Genomic DNA, 19,200 nt, shown 5'->3' with positions numbered 1-19,200 from the left:
AGACCAGATACGTCCGGCGGACGCAAGCCTTTGAAACCCATTTGAAACTCGCTGCCTTTCGGCTCACGAGCTGAGCGGCGAGCGCGGAGCCACATTTGCGTGGCGAGGTATCCCGTGGACGCTGGCTAGACCAGATACGTCTGGCGGACGCAAGCCTTTGAAACCCATTTGAAACTTGCTGCCCTTCGGCTCACGAGCTGGGCGGCGAGCGCGGAGCCACATTTGCGTGGCGAGGTTTCCCGTGGACGCTGGCTAGACCAGATACGTCCGGCGGACGCAAGCCTTTGAAACCCATTTGAAACTCGCTGCCTTTCGGCTCACGAGCTGGGCGGCGAGCGCGGAGCCACATTTGCGTGGCGAGGTTTCCTGTGGACGCTAACTAGACCAGATACGTCCGGCGGACGCAAGCCTTTGAAACCCATTTGAAACCCGCTGCCCTTCGGCTCACCAGCTGGGCGGCGAGCGCGGAGCCAAATTGCGTGGCGAGGTTTCCCGTGGACCCTGGCTAGACCAGATACGTCCGGCGGACGCAAGCCTTTGAAACCCATTTGAAACTCGCTGCCCTTCGGCTCACGAGCTGGGCGGCGAGCGCGGAGCCACATTTGCGTGGCGAGGTTTCCCGTGGACGCTGGCTAGACCAGATACGTCCGGCGGACGCAAGCCTTTGAAACCCATTTGAAACTCGTTTCCTAGCTGGGCGGCGAGCGCGGAGCCACATTTGCGTGGAGAGGTTTCCCATGGACGCTGGCTAGACCAGATACGTCCGGCTGACGCAATCCTTTGAAACCCATTTGAAACTCGCTGCCTTTCGGCTCAGGAGCTGGGCGGCGAGCGCGGAGCCACATTTGCATGGCGAGGTTTCCCGTGGACTCTGGCTAGACCAGATACGTCCGGCGGACGCAAGCCTTTGAAACCCATTTGAAACTCGCTGCCTTTCGGCTCACGAGCTGGGCGTCGAGCGCGGAGCCACATTTGCGTGGCGAGGTTTCCCGTGGACGCTGGCTAGACCAGATACGTCCGGCGGACGCAAGCCTTTGAAACCCATTTGAAACTCGCTGCCTTTCGGCTCACGAGCTGGGCGGCGAGCGCGGAGCCACATTTGCGTGGCGAGGTTTCCCGTGGACGCTGGCTAGACCAGATACGTCCGACGGACGCAAGCCTTTGAAACCCATTTGAAACTCGTTTCCTAGCTGGGCGGCGAGCGCGGAGCCACATTTGCGTGGCGAGGTTTCCCATGGACGCTGGCTAGACCAGATACGTCCGGCTGACGCAAGCCTTTGAAACCCATTTGAAACTCGCTGCCTTTCGGCTCACGAGCTGGGCGGCGAGCGCGGAGCCACATTTGCGTGGCGAGGTTTCCTGTGGACGCTAGCTAGACCAGATACGTCCGGCGGACGCAAGCCTTTGAAACCCATTTGAAACTCGCTGCTCTTCGGCTCACCAGCTGGGTGGCGAGCGCGAAGCCACATTTGCATGGCGAGGTTTCCCGTGGACGCTGGCTAGACCAGATACGTCCGGCGGACGCAAGCCTTTGAAACCCATTTGAAACTCGCTGCCCTTCGGCTCACGAGCTGGGCGGCGAGCGCGGAGCCACATTTGCGTGGCGAGGTTTCCCGTGGACGCTGGCTAGACCAGATACGTCCGGCGGACGCAAGTCTTTGAAACCCATTAGAAACTCGCTGCCTAGCTGGGCGGCGAGCGCGGAGCCACATTTGCGTGGCGAGGTTTCCCATGGACGCTGGCTAGACCAGATACGTCCGACGGACGCAAGCCTTTGAAACCCATTTGAAACTCGCTGCCTTTCGGCTCACGAGCTGAGCGGCGAGCGCGGAGCCACATTTGCGTGGCGAGGTTTCCCGTGGACGCTGGCTAGACCAGATACGTCCGGCGGACGCAAGCCTTTGAAACCCATTTGAAACTCGCTGCCTTTCGGCTCACGAGCTGGGCGGCGAGCGCGGAGCCACATTTGCGTGGCGAGGTTTCCCGTGGACGCTGGCTAGACCAGATACGTCCGGCGGACGCAAGCCTTTGAAACCCATTTGAAACTCGCTGCCTTTCGGCTCACGAGCTGGGCGGCGAGCGCGGAGCCACATTTGCGTGGCGAGGTTTCCTGTGGACGCTAACTAGACCAGATACGTCCGGCGGACGCAACCCTTTGAAACCCATTTGAAACCCGCTGCCCTTCGGCTCACCAGCTGGGCGGCGAGCGCGGAGCCAAATTGCGTGGCGAGGTTTCCCGTGGACCCTGGCTAGACCAGATACGTCCGGCGGACGCAAGCCTTTGAAACCCATTTGAAACTCGCTGCCCTTCGGCTCACGAGCTGGGCGGCGAGCGCGGAGCCACATTTGCGTGGCGAGGTTTCCCGTGGACGCTGGCTAGACCAGATACGTCCGGCGGACGCAAGCCTTTGAAACCCATTTGAAACTCGTTGCCTAGCTGGGCGGCGAGCGCGGAGCCACATTTGCATGGCGAGGTTTCCCGTGGACGCTGGCTAGACCAGATACGTCCGGCGGACGCAATCCTTTGAAACCCATTTGAAACTCGCTGCCCTTCGGCTCACCAGCTGGGCGGCGAGCGCGAAGCCACATTTGCATGGCGAGGTTTCCCGTGGACGCTGGCTAGACCAGATACGTCCGGCGGACGCAAGCCTTTGAAACCCATTTGAAACTCGCTGCCCTTCGGCTCACGAGCTGGGCGGCGAGCGCGGAGCCACATTTGCGTGGCGAGGTTTCCCGTGGACGCTGGCTAGACCAGATACGTCCGGCGGACGCAAGTCTTTGAAACCCATTAGAAACTCGCTGCCTAGCTGGGCGGCGAGCGCGGAGCCACATTTGCGTGGCGAGGTTTCCCATGGACGCTGGCTAGACCAGATACGTCCGACGGACGCAAGCCTTTGAAACCCATTTGAAACTCGCTGCCTTTCGGCTCACGAGCTGAGCGGCGAGCGCGGAGCCACATTTGCGTGGCGAGGTTTCCCGTGGACGCTGGCTAGACCAGATACGTCCGGCGGACGCAAGCCTTTGAAACCCATTTGAAACTCGCTGCCTTTCGGCTCACGAGCTGGGCGGCGAGCGCGGAGCCACATTTGCGTGGCGAGGTTTCCCGTGGACGCTGGCTAGACCAGATACGTCCGGCGGACGCAAGCCTTTGAAACCCATTTGAAACTCGCTGCCCTTCGGCTCACGAGCTGGGCGGCGAGCGCGGAGCCACATTTGCGTGGCCAGGTTTCCCGTGGACACTGGCTAGACCAGATACGTCCGGCGGACGGAAGCCTTTGAAACCCATTTGAAACTCGCTGCCTTTCGGCTCACCAGCTGGGCGGCGAGCGCGGAGCCACATTTGCGTGGCGAGGTTTCCCGTGGACTCTGGCTAGACCAGATACGTCCGGCGGACGAAAGGCTTTGAAACCCATTTGAAACTCGCTGCCTTTCGGCTCACGAGCTGGGCGGCGAGCGCGGAGCCACATTTGCGTGGCGAGGTTTCCCGTGGACGCTGGCTAGACCAGATACATCCGACGAACGCAAGCCTTTGAAACCCATTTGAAAGTCGCTGCCCTTCGGCTCACGAGCTGGGCGTCGAGCGCGGAGCCACATTTGCGTGGCGAGGTTTCCCGTGGACGCTGGCTAGACCAGATACGTCCGGCGGACGCAAGCCTTTGAAACCCATTTGAAATTCGCTGCCTAGCTGGGCGGCGAGCGCGGAGCCACATTTGCGTGGCGAGGTTTCCCATGGACGCTGGCTAGACCAGATACGTCCGGCGGACGCAAGCCTTTGAAACCCATTTGAAACTCGCTGCCCTTCGGCTCACGAGCTGGGCGGCGAGCGCGGAGCCACATTTGCGTGGCGAGGTTTCCCGTGGACGCTGGCTAGACCAGATACGTCCGGCGGACGCAAGCCTTTGAAACCCATTTGAAACTCGCTGCCTTTCCGCTCAGGAGCTGGGCGGCGAGCGCGGAGCCACATTTGCGTGGCGAGGTTTTCCATGGACGCTGGCTAGACCAGATACGTCCGGCGGACGCAAGCCTTTGAAACCCATTTGAAACTCGCTGCCTTTCGGCTCACGAGCTGGGCGGCGTGCGCGGAGCCACATTTGCGTGGCGAGGTTTCCCGTGGACGCTGGCTAGACCAGATACGTCCGGCGGACGCAAGCCTTTGAAACCCATTTGAAACTCGCTGCCCTTCGGCTCACCAGCTGGGCGGCGAGCGTGGAGCCACATTTGCATGGCGAGGTTTCCCGTGGACGCTGGCTAGACCAGATACATCCGGCGGACACAAGCCTTTGAAACCCATTTGAAACTCGCTGCCTTTCGGCTCACGAGCTGGGCGGCGAGCGTGGAGCCACATTTGCGTGGCGAGGTTTCCCATGGACGCTGGCTAGACCAGATACGTCCGGCGGACGCAAGCCTTTGAAACCCATTTGAAACTCGCTGCCCTTCGGCTCACGAGCTGGGCGGTGTGCGCGGAGCCACATTTGCGTGGCGAGGTTTCCCGTGGACGCTGGCTAGACCAGATACGTCTGGCGGACGCAAGCCTTAGAAACCCATTTGAAAGTCGCTACCTAGCTGGGCGGCGAGCGCGGAGCCACATTTGCGTGGCGAGGTTTCCCATTGACGCTGGCTAGACCAGATACGTCCGGCGGACGCAAGCCTTTGAAACCCATTTGAAACTCGCTGCCCTTCGGCTCACGAGCTGGGCGGCGAGCGCGGAGCCACATTTGCGTGGCGAGGTTTCCCGTGGACGCTGGCTAGACCAGATACGTCCGGCGGACGCAAGCCTTTGAAACCCATTTGAAACTCGCTGCCCTTCGGCTCACGAGCTGGGCGGCGAGCGCGGAGCCACATTTGCGTGGCCAGGTTTCCCGTGGACACTGGCTAGACCAGATACGTCCGGCGGACGGAAGCCTTTGAAACCCATTTGAAACTCGCTGCCTTTCGGCTCACGAGCTGGGCGGCGAGCGCGGAGCCACATTTGCGTGGCGAGGTTTCCCGTGGACTCTGGCTAGACCAGATACGTTCGGCGGACGAAAGGCTTTGAAACCCATTTGAAACTCGCTGCCTTTCGGCTCACGAGCTGGGCGGCGAGCGCGGAGCCACATTTGCGTGGCGAGGTTTCCCGTGGACGCTGGCTAGACCAGATACATCCGACGAACGCAAGCCTTTGAAACCCATTTGAAAGTCGCTGCCCTTCGGCTCACGAGCTGGGCGTCGAGCGCGGAGCCACATTTGCGTGGCGAGGTTTCCCGTGGACGCTGGCTAGACCAGATACGTCCGGCGGACGCAAGCCTTTGAAACCCATTTGAAATTCGCTGCCTAGCTGGGCGGCGAGCGCGGAGCCACATTTGCGTGGCGAGGTTTCCCATGGACGCTGGCTAGACCAGATACGTCCGGCGGACGCAAGCCTTTGAAACCCATTTGAAACTCGCTGCCCTTCGGCTCACGAGCTGGGCGGCGAGCGCGGAGCCACATTTGCGTGGCGAGGTTTCCCGTGGACGCTGGCTAGACCAGATACGTCCGGCGGACGCAAGCCTTTGAAACCCATTTGAAACTCGCTGCCTTTCGGCTCACGAGCTGGGCGGCGAGCGCGGAGCCACATTTGCGTGGCGAGGTTTCCCGTGGACGCTGGCTAGACCAGATACGTCCGGCGGACGCAAGCCTTTGAAACCCATTTGAAACTCGCTGTCCTTCGGCTCACGAGCTGGGCGGCGAGCGCGGAGCCACATTTGCGTGGCGAGGTTTCCCGTGGACGCTGGCTAGACCAGATACGTCCGGCGGACGCAAGCCTTTGAAACCCATTTGAATCTCGCTGCCTTTCGGCTCACGAGCTGGGCGGCGAGCGCGGAGCCACATTTGCGTGGCGAGGTTTCCCGTGGACGCTGGCTAGACCAGATACGTCCGGCGGACGCAAGCCTTTGAAACCCATTTGAAATTCGCTGCCTAGCTGGGCGGCGAGCGCGGAGCCACATTTGCGTGGCGAGGTTTCCCATGGACGCTGGCTAGACCAGATACGTCCGGCGGACGCAAGCCTTTGAAACCCATTTGAAACTCGCTGCCCTTCGGCTCACGAGCTGGGCGGCGAGCGCGGAGCCACATTTGCGTGGCGAGGTTTCCCGTGGACGCTGGCTAGACCAGATACGTCCGGCGGACGCAAGCCTTTGAAACCCATTTGAAACTCGCTGCCTTTCCGCTCAGGAGCTGGGCGGCGAGCGCGGAGCCACATTTGCGTGGCGAGGTTTTCCATGGACGCTGGCTAGACCAGATACGTCCGGCGGACGCAAGCCTTTGAAACCCATTTGAAACTCGCTGCCTTTCGGCTCACGAGCTGGGCGGCGTGCGCGGAGCCACATTTGCGTGGCGAGGTTTCCCGTGGACGCTGGCTAGACCAGATACGTCCGGCGGACGCAAGCCTTTGAAACCCATTTGAAACTCGCTGCCCTTCGGCTCACCAGCTGGGCGGCGAGCGTGGAGCCACATTTGCATGGCGAGGTTTCCCGTGGACGCTGGCTAGACCAGATACATCCGGCGGACACAAGCCTTTGAAACCCATTTGAAACTCGCTGCCTTTCGGCTCACGAGCTGGGCGGCGAGCGTGGAGCCACATTTGCGTGGCGAGGTTTCCCATGGACGCTGGCTAGACCAGATACGTCCGGCGGACGCAAGCCTTTGAAACCCATTTGAAACTCGCTGCCCTTCGGCTCACGAGCTGGGCGGTGTGCGCGGAGCCACATTTGCGTGGCGAGGTTTCCCGTGGACGCTGGCTAGACCAGATACGTCCGGCGGACGCAAGCCTTAGAAACCCATTTGAAAGTCGCTACCTAGCTGGGCGGCGAGCGCGGAGCCACATTTGCGTGGCGAGGTTTCCCATTGACGCTGGCTAGACCAGATACGTCCGGCGGACGCAAGCCTTTGAAACCCATTTGAAACTCGCTGCCCTTCGGCTCACGAGCTGGGCGGCGAGCGCGGAGCCACATTTGCGTGGCGAGGTTTCCCGTGGACGCTGGCTAGACCAGATACGTCCGGCGGACGCAAGCCTTTGAAACCCATTTGAAACTCGCTGCCCTTCGGCTCACGAGCTGGGCGGCGAGCGCGGAGCCACATTTGCGTGGCGAGGTTTCCCGTGGACGCTGGCTAGACCAGATACGTCCGGCGGACGCAAGCCTTTGAAACCCATTTGAAACTCGCTGCCTTTCGGCTCACGAGCTGGGCGGCGAGCGCGGAGCCACATTTGCGTGGCGAGGTTTCCCGTGGACGCTGGCTAGACCAGATACGTCCGGCGGACGCAAGCCTTTGAAACCCATTTGAAACTCGCTGTCCTTCGGCTCACGAGCTGGGCGGCGAGCGCGGAGCCACATTTGCGTGGCGAGGTTTCCCGTGGACGCTGGCTAGACCAGATACGTCCGGCGGACGCAAGCCTTTGAAACCCATTTGAAACTCGCTGCCTTTCGGCTCACGAGCTGGGCGGCGAGTGCGGAGCCACATTTGCGTGGCGAGGTTTCCCGTGGACGCTGGCTAGACCAGATACGTCCGGCGGACGCAAGCCTTTGAAACCCATTTGAAATTCGCTGCCTAGCTGGGCGGCGAGCGCGGAGCCACATTTGCGTGGCGAGGTTTCCCATGGACGCTGGCTAGACCAGATACGTCCGGCGGACGCAAGCCTTTGAAACCCATTTGAAACTCGCTGCCCTTCGGCTCACGAGCTGGGCGGCGAGCGCGGAGCCACATTTGCGTGGCGAGGTTTCCCGTGGACGCTGGCTAGACCAGATACGTCCGGCGGACGCAAGCCTTTGAAACCCATTTGAAACTCGCTGCCTTTCCGCTCAGGAGCTGGGCGGCGAGCGCGGAGCCACATTTGCGTGGCGAGGTTTTCCATGGACGCTGGCTAGACCAGATACGTCCGGCGGACGCAAGCCTTTGAAACCCATTTGAAACTCGCTGCCTTTCGGCTCACGAGCTGGGCGGCGTGCGCGGAGCCACATTTGCGTGGCGAGGTTTCCCGTGGACGCTGGCTAGACCAGATACGTCCGGCGGACGCAAGCCTTTGAAACCCATTTGAAACTCGCTGCCCTTCGGCTCACCAGCTGGGCGGCGAGCGTGGAGCCACATTTGCATGGCGAGGTTTCCCGTGGACGCTGGCTAGACCAGATACATCCGGCGGACACAAGCCTTTGAAACCCATTTGAAACTCGCTGCCTTTCGGCTCACGAGCTGGGCGGCGAGCGTGGAGCCACATTTGCGTGGCGAGGTTTCCCATGGACGCTGGCTAGACCAGATACATCCGGCGGACACAAGCCTTTGAAACCCATTTGAAACTCGCTGCCTTTCGGCTCACGAGCTGGGCGGCGAGCGTGGAGCCACATTTGCGTGGCGAGGTTTCCCATGGACGCTGGCTAGACCAGATACGTCCGGCGGACGCAAGCCTTTGAAACCCATTTGAAACTCGCTGCCCTTCGGCTCACCAGCTGGGCGGCGAGCGTGGAGCCACATTTGCATGGCGAGGTTTCCCGTGGACGCTGGCTAGACCAGATACATCCGGCGGACACAAGCCTTTGAAACCCATTTGAAACTCGCTGCCTTTCGGCTCACGAGCTGGGCGGCGAGCGTGGAGCCACATTTGCGTGGCGAGGTTTCCCATGGACGCTGGCTAGACCAGATACGTCCGGCGGACGCAAGCCTTTGAAACCCATTTGAAACTCGCTGCCCTTCGGCTCACGAGCTGGGCGGTGTGCGCGGAGCCACATTTGCGTGGCGAGGTTTCCCGTGGACGCTGGCTAGACCAGATACGTCCGGCGGACGCAAGCCTTAGAAACCCATTTGAAAGTCGCTACCTAGCTGGGCGGCGAGCGCGGAGCCACATTTGCGTGGCGAGGTTTCCCATTGACGCTGGCTAGACCAGATACGTCCGGCGGACGCAAGCCTTTGAAACCCATTTGAAACTCGCTGCCCTTCGGCTCACGAGCTGGGCGGCGAGCGCGGAGCCACATTTGCGTGGCGAGGTTTCCCGTGGACGCTGGCTAGACCAGATACGTCCGGCGGACGCAAGCCTTTGAAACCCATTTGAAACTCGCTGCCCTTCGGCTCACGAGCTGGGCGGCGAGCGCGGAGCCACATTTGCGTGGCGAGGTTTCCCGTGGACGCTGGCTAGACCAGATACGTCCGGCGGACGCAAGCCTTTGAAACCCATTTGAAACTCGCTGCCTTTCGGCTCACGAGCTGGGCGGCGAGCGCGGAGCCACATTTGCGTGGCGAGGTTTCCCGTGGACGCTGGCTAGACCAGATACGTCCGGCGGACGCAAGCCTTTGAAACCCATTTGAAACTCGCTGTCCTTCGGCTCACGAGCTGGGCGGCGAGCGCGGAGCCACATTTGCGTGGCGAGGTTTCCCGTGGACGCTGGCTAGACCAGATACGTCCGGCGGACGCAAGCCTTTGAAACCCATTTGAAACTCGCTGCCTTTCGGCTCACGAGCTGGGCGGCGAGCGCGGAGCCACATTTGCGTGGCGAGGTTTCCCGTGGACGCTGGCTAGACCAGATACGTCCGGCGGACGCAAGCCTTTGAAACCCATTTGAAATTCGCTGCCTAGCTGGGCGGCGAGCGCGGAGCCACATTTGCGTGGCGAGGTTTCCCATGGACGCTGGCTAGACCAGATACGTCCGGCGGACGCAAGCCTTTGAAACCCATTTGAAACTCGCTGCCCTTCGGCTCACGAGCTGGGCGGCGAGCGCGGAGCCACATTTGCGTGGCGAGGTTTCCCGTGGACGCTGGCTAGACCAGATACGTCCGGCGGACGCAAGCCTTTGAAACCCATTTGAAACTCGCTGCCTTTCCGCTCAGGAGCTGGGCGGCGAGCGCGGAGCCACATTTGCGTGGCGAGGTTTTCCATGGACGCTGGCTAGACCAGATACGTCCGGCGGACGCAAGCCTTTGAAACCCATTTGAAACTCGCTGCCTTTCGGCTCACGAGCTGGGCGGCGTGCGCGGAGCCACATTTGCGTGGCGAGGTTTCCCGTGGACGCTGGCTAGACCAGATACGTCCGGCGGACGCAAGCCTTTGAAACCCATTTGAAACTCGCTGCCCTTCGGCTCACCAGCTGGGCGGCGAGCGTGGAGCCACATTTGCATGGCGAGGTTTCCCGTGGACGCTGGCTAGACCAGATACATCCGGCGGACACAAGCCTTTGAAACCCATTTGAAACTCGCTGCCTTTCGGCTCACGAGCTGGGCGGCGAGCGTGGAGCCACATTTGCGTGGCGAGGTTTCCCATGGACGCTGGCTAGACCAGATACGTCCGGCGGACGCAAGCCTTTGAAACCCATTTGAAACTCGCTGCCCTTCGACTCACGAGCTGGGCGGTGTGCGCGGAGCCACATTTGCGTGGCGAGGTTTCCCGTGGACGCTGGCTAGACCAGATACGTCCGGCGGACGCAAGCCTTAGAAACCCATTTGAAAGTCGCTACCTAGCTGGGCGGCGAGCGCGGAGCCACATTTGCGTGGCGAGGTTTCCCATTGACGCTGGCTAGACCAGATACGTCCGGCGGACGCAAGCCTTTGAAACCCATTTGAAACTCGCTGCCCTTCGGCTCACGAGCTGGGCGGCGAGCGCGGAGCCACATTTGCGTGGCGAGGTTTCCCGTGGACGCTGGCTAGACCAGATACGTCCGGCGGACGCAAGCCTTTGAAACCCATTTGAAACTCGCTGCCCTTCGGCTCACGAGCTGGGCGGCGAGCGCGGAGCCACATTTGCGTGGCCAGGTTTCCCGTGGACACTGGCTAGACCAGATACGTCCGGCGGACGGAAGCCTTTGAAACCCATTTGAAACTCGCTGCCTTTCGGCTCACGAGCTGGGCGGCGAGCGCGGAGCCACATTTGCGTGGCGAGGTTTCCCGTGGACTCTGGCTAGACCAGATACGTTCGGCGGACGAAAGGCTTTGAAACCCATTTGAAACTCGCTGCCTTTCGGCTCACGAGCTGGGCGGCGAGCGCGGAGCCACATTTGCGTGGCGAGGTTTCCCGTGGACGCTGGCTAGACCAGATACATCCGACGAACGCAAGCCTTTGAAACCCATTTGAAAGTCGCTGCCCTTCGGCTCACGAGCTGGGCGTCGAGCGCGGAGCCACATTTGCGTGGCGAGGTTTCCCGTGGACGCTGGCTAGACCAGATACGTCCGGCGGACGCAAGCCTTTGAAACCCATTTGAAATTCGCTGCCTAGCTGGGCGGCGAGCGCGGAGCCACATTTGCGTGGCGAGGTTTCCCATGGACGCTGGCTAGACCAGATACGTCCGGCGGACGCAAGCCTTTGAAACCCATTTGAAACTCGCTGCCCTTCGGCTCACGAGCTGGGCGGCGAGCGCGGAGCCACATTTGCGTGGCGAGGTTTCCCGTGGACGCTGGCTAGACCAGATACGTCCGGCGGACGCAAGCCTTTGAAACCCATTTGAAACTCGCTGCCTTTCGGCTCACGAGCTGGGCGGCGAGCGCGGAGCCACATTTGCGTGGCGAGGTTTCCCGTGGACGCTGGCTAGACCAGATACGTCCGGCGGACGCAAGCCTTTGAAACCCATTTGAAACTCGCTGTCCTTCGGCTCACGAGCTGGGCGGCGAGCGCGGAGCCACATTTGCGTGGCGAGGTTTCCCGTGGACGCTGGCTAGACCAGATACGTCCGGCGGACGCAAGCCTTTGAAACCCATTTGAAACTCGCTGCCCTTCGGCTCACGAGCTGGGCGGCGAGCGCGGAGCCACATTTGCGTGGCCAGGTTTCCCGTGGACACTGGCTAGACCAGATACGTCCGGCGGACTCAAGCCTTTGAAACCCATTTGAAACTCGCTGCCTTTCGGCTCACGAGCTGGGCGGCGAGCGCGGAGCCACATTTGCGTGGCGAGGTTTCCCGTGGACTCTGGCTAGACCAGATACGTCCGGCGGACGAAAGGCTTTGAAACCCATTTGAAACTCGCTGCCTTTCGGCTCACGAGCTGGGCGGCGAGCGCGGAGCCACATTTGCGTGGCGAGGTTTCCCGTGGACGCTGGCTAGACCAGATACATCCGACGAACGCAAGCCTTTGAAACCCATTTGAAAGTCGCTGCCCTTCGGCTCACGAGCTGGGCGTCGAGCGCGGAGCCACATTTGCGTGGCGAGGTTTCCCGTGGACGCTGGCTAGACCAGATACGTCCGGCGGACGCAAGCCTTTGAAACCCATTTGAAATTCGCTGCCTAGCTGGGCGGCGAGCGCGGAGCCACATTTGCGTGGCGAGGTTTCCCATGGACGCTGGCTAGACCAGATACGTCCGGCGGACGCAAGCCTTTGAAACCCATTTGAAACTCGCTGCCCTTCGGCTCACGAGCTGGGCGGCGAGCGCGGAGCCACATTTGCGTGGCGAGGTTTCCCGTGGACGCTGGCTAGACCAGATACGTCCGGCGGACGCAAGCCTTTGAAACCCATTTGAAACTCGCTGCCTTTCCGCTCAGGAGCTGGGCGGCGAGCGCGGAGCCACATTTGCGTGGCGAGGTTTTCCATGGACGCTGGCTAGACCAGATACGTCCGGCGGACGCAAGCCTTTGAAACCCATTTGAAACTCGCTGCCTTTCGGCTCACGAGCTGGGCGGCGTGCGCGGAGCCACATTTGCGTGGCGAGGTTTCCCGTGGATGCTGGCTAGACCAGATACGTCCGGCGGACGCAAGCCTTTGAAACCCATTTGAAACTCGCTGCCCTTCGGCTCACCAGCTGGGCGGCGAGCGTGGAGCCACATTTGCATGGCGAGGTTTCCCGTGGACGCTGGCTAGACCAGATACATCCGGCGGACACAAGCCTTTGAAACCCATTTGAAACTCGCTGCCTTTCGGCTCACGAGCTGGGCGGCGAGCGCGGAGCCACATTTGCGTGGCGAGGTTTCCCATGGACGCTGGCTAGACCAGATACGTCCGGCGGACGCAAGCCTTTGAAACCCATTTGAAACTCGCTGCCCTTCGGCTCACGAGCTGGGCGGTGTGCGCGGAGCCACATTTGCGTGGCGAGGTTTCCCGTGGACGCTGGCTAGACCAGATACGTCCGGCGGACGCAAGCCTTAGAAACCCATTTGAAAGTCGCTGCCTAGCTGGGCGGCGAGCGCGGAGCCACATTTGCGTGGCGAGGTTTCCCATGGACGCTGGCTAGACCAGATACGTCCGGCGGACGCAAGCCTTTGAAACCCATTTGAAACTCGCTGCCCTTCGGCTCACGAGCTGGGCGGCGAGCGCGGAGCCACATTTGCGTGGCGAGGTTTCCCGTGGACGCTGGCTAGACCAGATACGTCCGGCGGACGCAAGCCTTTGAAACACATTTGAAACTCGCTGCCTTTCGGCTCAGGAGCTGGGCGGCGAGCGCGGAGCCACATTTGCGTGGCGAGGTTTTCCATGGACGCTGGCTAGACCAGATACGTCCGGCGGACGCAAGCCTTTGAAACCCATTTGAAACTCGCTGCCTTTCGGCTCACGAGCTGGGCGGCGAGCGCGGAGCCACATTTGCGTGGCGAGGTTTCCCGTGGACGCTGGCTAGACCAGATACGTCCGGCGGACGCAAGCCTTTGAAACCCATTTGAAATTCGCTGCCTAGCTGGGCGGCGAGCGCGGAGCCACATTTGCGTGGCGAGGTTTCCCATGGACGCTGGCTAGACCAGATACGTCCGGCGGACGCAAGCCTTTGAAACCCATTTGAAACTCGCTGCCCTTCGGCTCACGAGCTGGGCGGCGAGCGCGGAGCCACATTTGCGTGGCGAGGTTTCCCGTGGACGCTGGCTAGACCAGATACGTCCGGCGGACGCAAGCCTTTGAAACCCATTTGAAACTCGCTGCCTTTCCGCTCAGGAGCTGGGCGGCGAGCGCGGAGCCACATTTGCGTGGCGAGGTTTTCCATGGACGCTGGCTAGACCAGATACGTCCGGCGGACGCAAGCCTTTGAAACCCATTTGAAACTCGCTGCCTTTCGGCTCACGAGCTGGGCGGCGTGCGCGGAGCCACATTTGCGTGGCGAGGTTTCCCGTGGATGCTGGCTAGACCAGATACGTCCGGCGGACGCAAGCCTTTGAAACCCATTTGAAACTCGCTGCCCTTCGGCTCACCAGCTGGGCGGCGAGCGTGGAGCCACATTTGCATGGCGAGGTTTCCCGTGGACGCTGGCTAGACCAGATACATCCGGCGGACACAAGCCTTTGAAACCCATTTGAAACTCGCTGCCTTTCGGCTCACGAGCTGGGCGGCGAGCGCGGAGCCACATTTGCGTGGCGAGGTTTCCCATGGACGCTGGCTAGACCAGATACGTCCGGCGGACGCAAGCCTTTGAAACCCATTTGAAACTCGCTGCCCTTCGGCTCACGAGCTGGGCGGTGTGCGCGGAGCCACATTTGCGTGGCGAGGTTTCCCGTGGACGCTGGCTAGACCAGATACGTCCGGCGGACGCAAGCCTTAGAAACCCATTTGAAAGTCGCTGCCTAGCTGGGCGGCGAGCGCGGAGCCACATTTGCGTGGCGAGGTTTCCCATGGACGCTGGCTAGACCAGATACGTCCGGCGGACGCAAGCCTTTGAAACCCATTTGAAACTCGCTGCCCTTCGGCTCACGAGCTGGGCGGCGAGCGCGGAGCCACATTTGCGTGGCGAGGTTTCCCGTGGACGCTGGCTAGACCAGATACGTCCGGCGGACGCAAGCCTTTGAAACACATTTGAAACTCGCTGCCTTTCGGCTCAGGAGCTGGGCGGCGAGCGCGGAGCCACATTTGCGTGGCGAGGTTTTCCATGGACGCTGGCTAGACCAGATACGTCCGGCGGACGCAAGCCTTTGAAACCCATTTGAAACTCGCTGCCTTTCGGCTCACGAGCTGGGCGGCGAGCGCGGAGCCACATTTGCGTGGCGAGGTTTCCCGTGGACGCTGGCTAGACCAGATACGTCCGGCGGACGCAAGCCTTTGAAACCCATTTGAAACTCGCTGCCCTTCGGCTCACGAGCTGGGCGGCGAGCGCGGAGACACATTTGCGTGGCGAGGTTTCCCGTGGACGCTGGCTAGACCAGATACGTCCGGCGGACGCAAGCCTTTGAAACCCATTTGAAACTCGCTGCCCTTCGGCTCACGAGCTGGGCGGCGAGCGCGGAGCCACATTTGCGTGGCCAGGTTTCCCGTGGACACTGGCTAGACCAGATACGTCCGGCGGACGGAAGCCTTTGAAACCCATTTGAAACTCGCTGCCTTTCGGCTCACGAGCTGGGCGGCGAGCGCGGAACCACATTTGCGTGGCGAGGTTTCCCGTGGACTCTGGCTATACCAGATACGTCCGGCGGACGAAAGGCTTTGAAACCCATTTGAAACTCGCTGCCTTTCGGCTCACGAGCTGGGCGGCGAGCGCGGAGCCACATTTGCGTGGCGAGGTTTCCCGTGGACGCTGGCTAGACCAGATACATCCGACGAACGCAAGCCTTTGAAACCCATTTGAAAGTCGCTGCCCTTCGGCTCACGAGCTGGGCGTCGAGCGCGGAGCCACATTTGCGTGGCGAGGTTTCCCGTGGACGCTGGCTAGACCAGATACGTCCGGCGGACGCAAGCCTTTGAAACCCATTTGAAATTCGCTGCCTAGCTGGGCGGCGAGCGCGGAGCCACATTTGCGTGGCGAGGTTTCCCATGGACGCTGGCTAGACCAGATACGTCCGGCGGACGCAAGCCTTTGAAACCCATTTGAAACTCGCTGCCCTTCGGCTCACGAGCTGGGCGGCGAGCGCGGAGCCACATTTGCGTGGCGAGGTTTCCCGTGGAAGCTGGCTAGACCAGATACGTCCGGCGGACGCAAGCCTTTGAAACCCATTTGAAACTCGCTGCCTTTCCGCTCAGGAGCTGGGCGGCGAGCGCGGAGCCACATTTGCGTGGCGAGGTTTTCCATGGACGCTGGCTAGACCAGATACGTCCGGCGGACGCAAGCCTTTGAAACCCATTTGAAACTCGCTGCCTTTCGGCTCACGAGCTGGGCGGCGTGCGCGGAGCCACATTTGCGTGGCGAGGTTTCCCGTGGACGCTGGCTAGACCAGATACGTCCGGCGGACGCAAGCCTTTGAAACCCATTTGAAACTCGCTGCCCTTCGGCTCACCAGCTGGGCGGCGAGCGTGGAGCCACATTTGCATGGCGAGGTTTCCCGTGGACGCTGGCTAGACCAGATACATCCGGCGGACACAAGCCTTTGAAACCCATTTGAAACTCGCTGCCTTTCGGCTCACGAGCTGGGCGGCGAGCGCGGAGCCACATTTGCGTGGCGAAGTTTTCCATGGACGCTGGCTAGACCAGATACGTCCGGCGGACGCAAGCCTTTGAAACCCATTTGAAACTCGCTGCCTTTCGGCTCACGAGCTGGGCGGCGTGCGCGGAGCCATATTTGCGTGGCGAGGTTTCCCGTGGACGCTGGCTAGACCAGATACGTCCGGCGGACGCAAGCCTTTGAAACCCATTTGAAACTCGCTGCCCTTCGGCTCACCAGCTGGGCGGCGAGCGTGGAGCCACATTTGCATGGCGAGGTTTCCCGTGGACGCTGGCTAGACCAGATACATCCGGCGGACACAAGCCTTTGAAACCCATTTGAAACTCGCTGCCTTTCGGCTCACGAGCTGGGCGGCGAGCGCGGAGCCACATTTGCGTGGCGAGGTTTCCCATGGACGCTGGCTAGACCAGATACGTCCGGCGGACGCAAGCCTTTGAAACCCATTTGAAACTCGCTGCCCTTCGGCTCACGAGCTGGGCGGTGTGCGCGGAGCCACATTTGCGTGGCGAGGTTTCCCGTGGACGATGGCTAGACCAGATACGTCCGGCGGACGCAAGCCTTAGAAACCCATTTGAAAGTCGCTGCCTAGCTGGGCGGCGAGCGCGGAGCCACATTTGCGTGGCGAGGTTTCCCATGGACGCTGGCTAGACCAGATACGTCCGGCGGACGCAAGCCTTTGAAACCCATTTGAAACTCGCTGCCCTTCGGCTCACGAGCTGGGCGGCGAGCGCGGAGCCACATTTGCGTGGCGAGGTTTCCCGTGGACGCTGGCTAGACCAGATACGTCCGGCGGACGCAAGCCTTTGAAACACATTTGAAACTCGCTGCCTTTCGGCTCAGGAGCTGGGCGGCGAGCGCGGAGCCACATTTGCGTGGCGAGGTTTTCCATGGACGCTGGCTAGACCAGATACGTCCGGCGGACGCAAGCCTTTGAAACCCATTTGAAACTCGCTGCCTTTCGGCTCACGAGCTGGGCGGCGAGCGCGGAGCCACATTTGCGTGGCGAGGTTTCCCGTGGACGCTGGCTAGACCAGATACGTCCGGCGGACGCAAGCCTTTGAATCCCATTTGAAACTCGCTGCCCTTCGGCTCACCAGCTGGGCGGCGAGCGTGGAGCCACATTTGCATGGCGAGGTTTCCCGTGGACGCTGGCTAGACCAGATACATCCGGCGGACACAAGCCTTTGAAACCCATTTGAAACTCGCTGCCTTTCGGCTCACGAGCTGGGCGGCGAGCGCGGAGCCACATTTGCGTGGCGAAGTTTTCCATGGACGCTGGCTAGACCAGATACGTCCGGCGGACGCAAGCCTTTGAAACCCATTTGAAACTCGCTGCCTTTCGGCTCACGAGCTGGGCGGCGAGCGCGGAGCCACATTTGCGTGGCGAGGTTTCCCGTGGACGCTGGCTAGACCAGATACGTCCGGCGGACGCAAGCCTTTGAAACCCATTTGAAACTCGCTGCCCTTCGGCTCACGAGCTGGGCGGCGAGCGCGGAGACACATTTGCGTGGCGAGGTTTCCCGTGGACGCTGGCTAGACCAGATACGTCCGGCGGACGCAAGCCTTTGAAACCCATTTGAAACTCGCTGCCCTTCGGCTCACGAGCTGGGCGGCGAGCGCGGAGCCACATTTGCGTGGCCAGGTTTCCCGTGGACACTGGCTAGACCAGATACGTCCGGCGGACGGAAGCCTTTGAAACCCATTTGAAACTCGCTGCCTTTCGGCTCACGAGCTGGGCGGCGAGCGCGGAACCACATTTGCGTGGCGAGGTTTCCCGTGGACTCTGGCTATACCAGATACGTCCGGCGGACGAAAGGCTTTGAAACCCATTTGAAACTCGCTGCCTTTCGGCTTACGAGCTGGGCGGCGAGCGCGGAGCCACATTTGCGTGGCGAGGTTTCCCGTGGACGCTGGCTAGACCAGATACATCCGACGAACGCAAGCCTTTGAAACCCATTTGAAAGTCGCTGCCTTTCGGCTCACGAGCTGGGCGGCGAGCGCGGAGCCACATTTGCGTGGCGAGGTTTCCCGTGGAAGCTGGCTAGACCAGATACGTCCGGCGGACGCAAGCCTTTGAAACCCATTTGAAACTCGCTGCCTTTCCGCTCAGGAGCTGGGCGGCGAGCGCGGAGCCACATTTGCGTGGCGAGGTTTTCCATGGACGCTGGCTAGACCAGATACGTCCGGCGGACGCAAGCCTTTGAAACCCATTTGAAACTCGCTGCCTTTCGGCTCACGAGCTGGGCGGCGTGCGCGGAGCCACATTTGCGTGGCGAGGTTTCCCGTGGACGCTGGCTAGACCAGATACGTCCGGCGGACGCAAGCCTTTGAAACCCATTTGAAACTCGCTGCCCTTCGGCTCACCAGCTGGGCGGCGAGCGTGGAGCCACATTTGCATGGCGAGGTTTCCCGTGGACGCTGGCTAGACCAGATACATCCGGCGGACACAAGCCTTTGAAACCCATTTGAAACTCGCTGCCTTTCGGCTCACGAGCTGGGCGGCGAGCGCGGAGCCACATTTGCGTGGCGAAGTTTTCCATGGACGCTGGCTAGACCAGATACGTCCGGCAGACGCAAGCCTTTGAAACCCATTTGAAACTCGCTGCCTTTCGGCTCACGAGCTGGGCGGCGTGCGCGGAGCCATATTTGCGTGGCGAGGTTTCCCGTGGACGCTGGCTAGACCAGATACGTCCGGCGGACGCAAGCCTTTGAAACCCATTTGAAACTCGCTGCCCTTCGGCTCACCAGCTGGGCGGCGAGCGTGGAGCCACATTTGCATGGCGAGGTTTCCCGTGGACGCTGGCTAGACCAGATACATCCGGCGGACACAAGCCTTTGAAACCCATTTGAAACTCGCTGCCTTTCGGCTCACGAGCTGGGCGGCGAGCGCGGAGCCACATTTGCGTGGCGAGGTTTCCCATGGACGCTGGCTAG

Source organism: Urtica dioica, chromosome 7, assembly GCF_054948205.1.
Source record: "Urtica dioica subsp. dioica isolate 48M chromosome 7, U.dioica_male_clone48M_v1_H2, whole genome shotgun sequence".
Lineage (NCBI taxonomy): Eukaryota > Viridiplantae > Streptophyta > Magnoliopsida > Rosales > Urticaceae > Urtica > Urtica dioica.
This window is presented reverse-complemented; position numbering follows the sequence as displayed.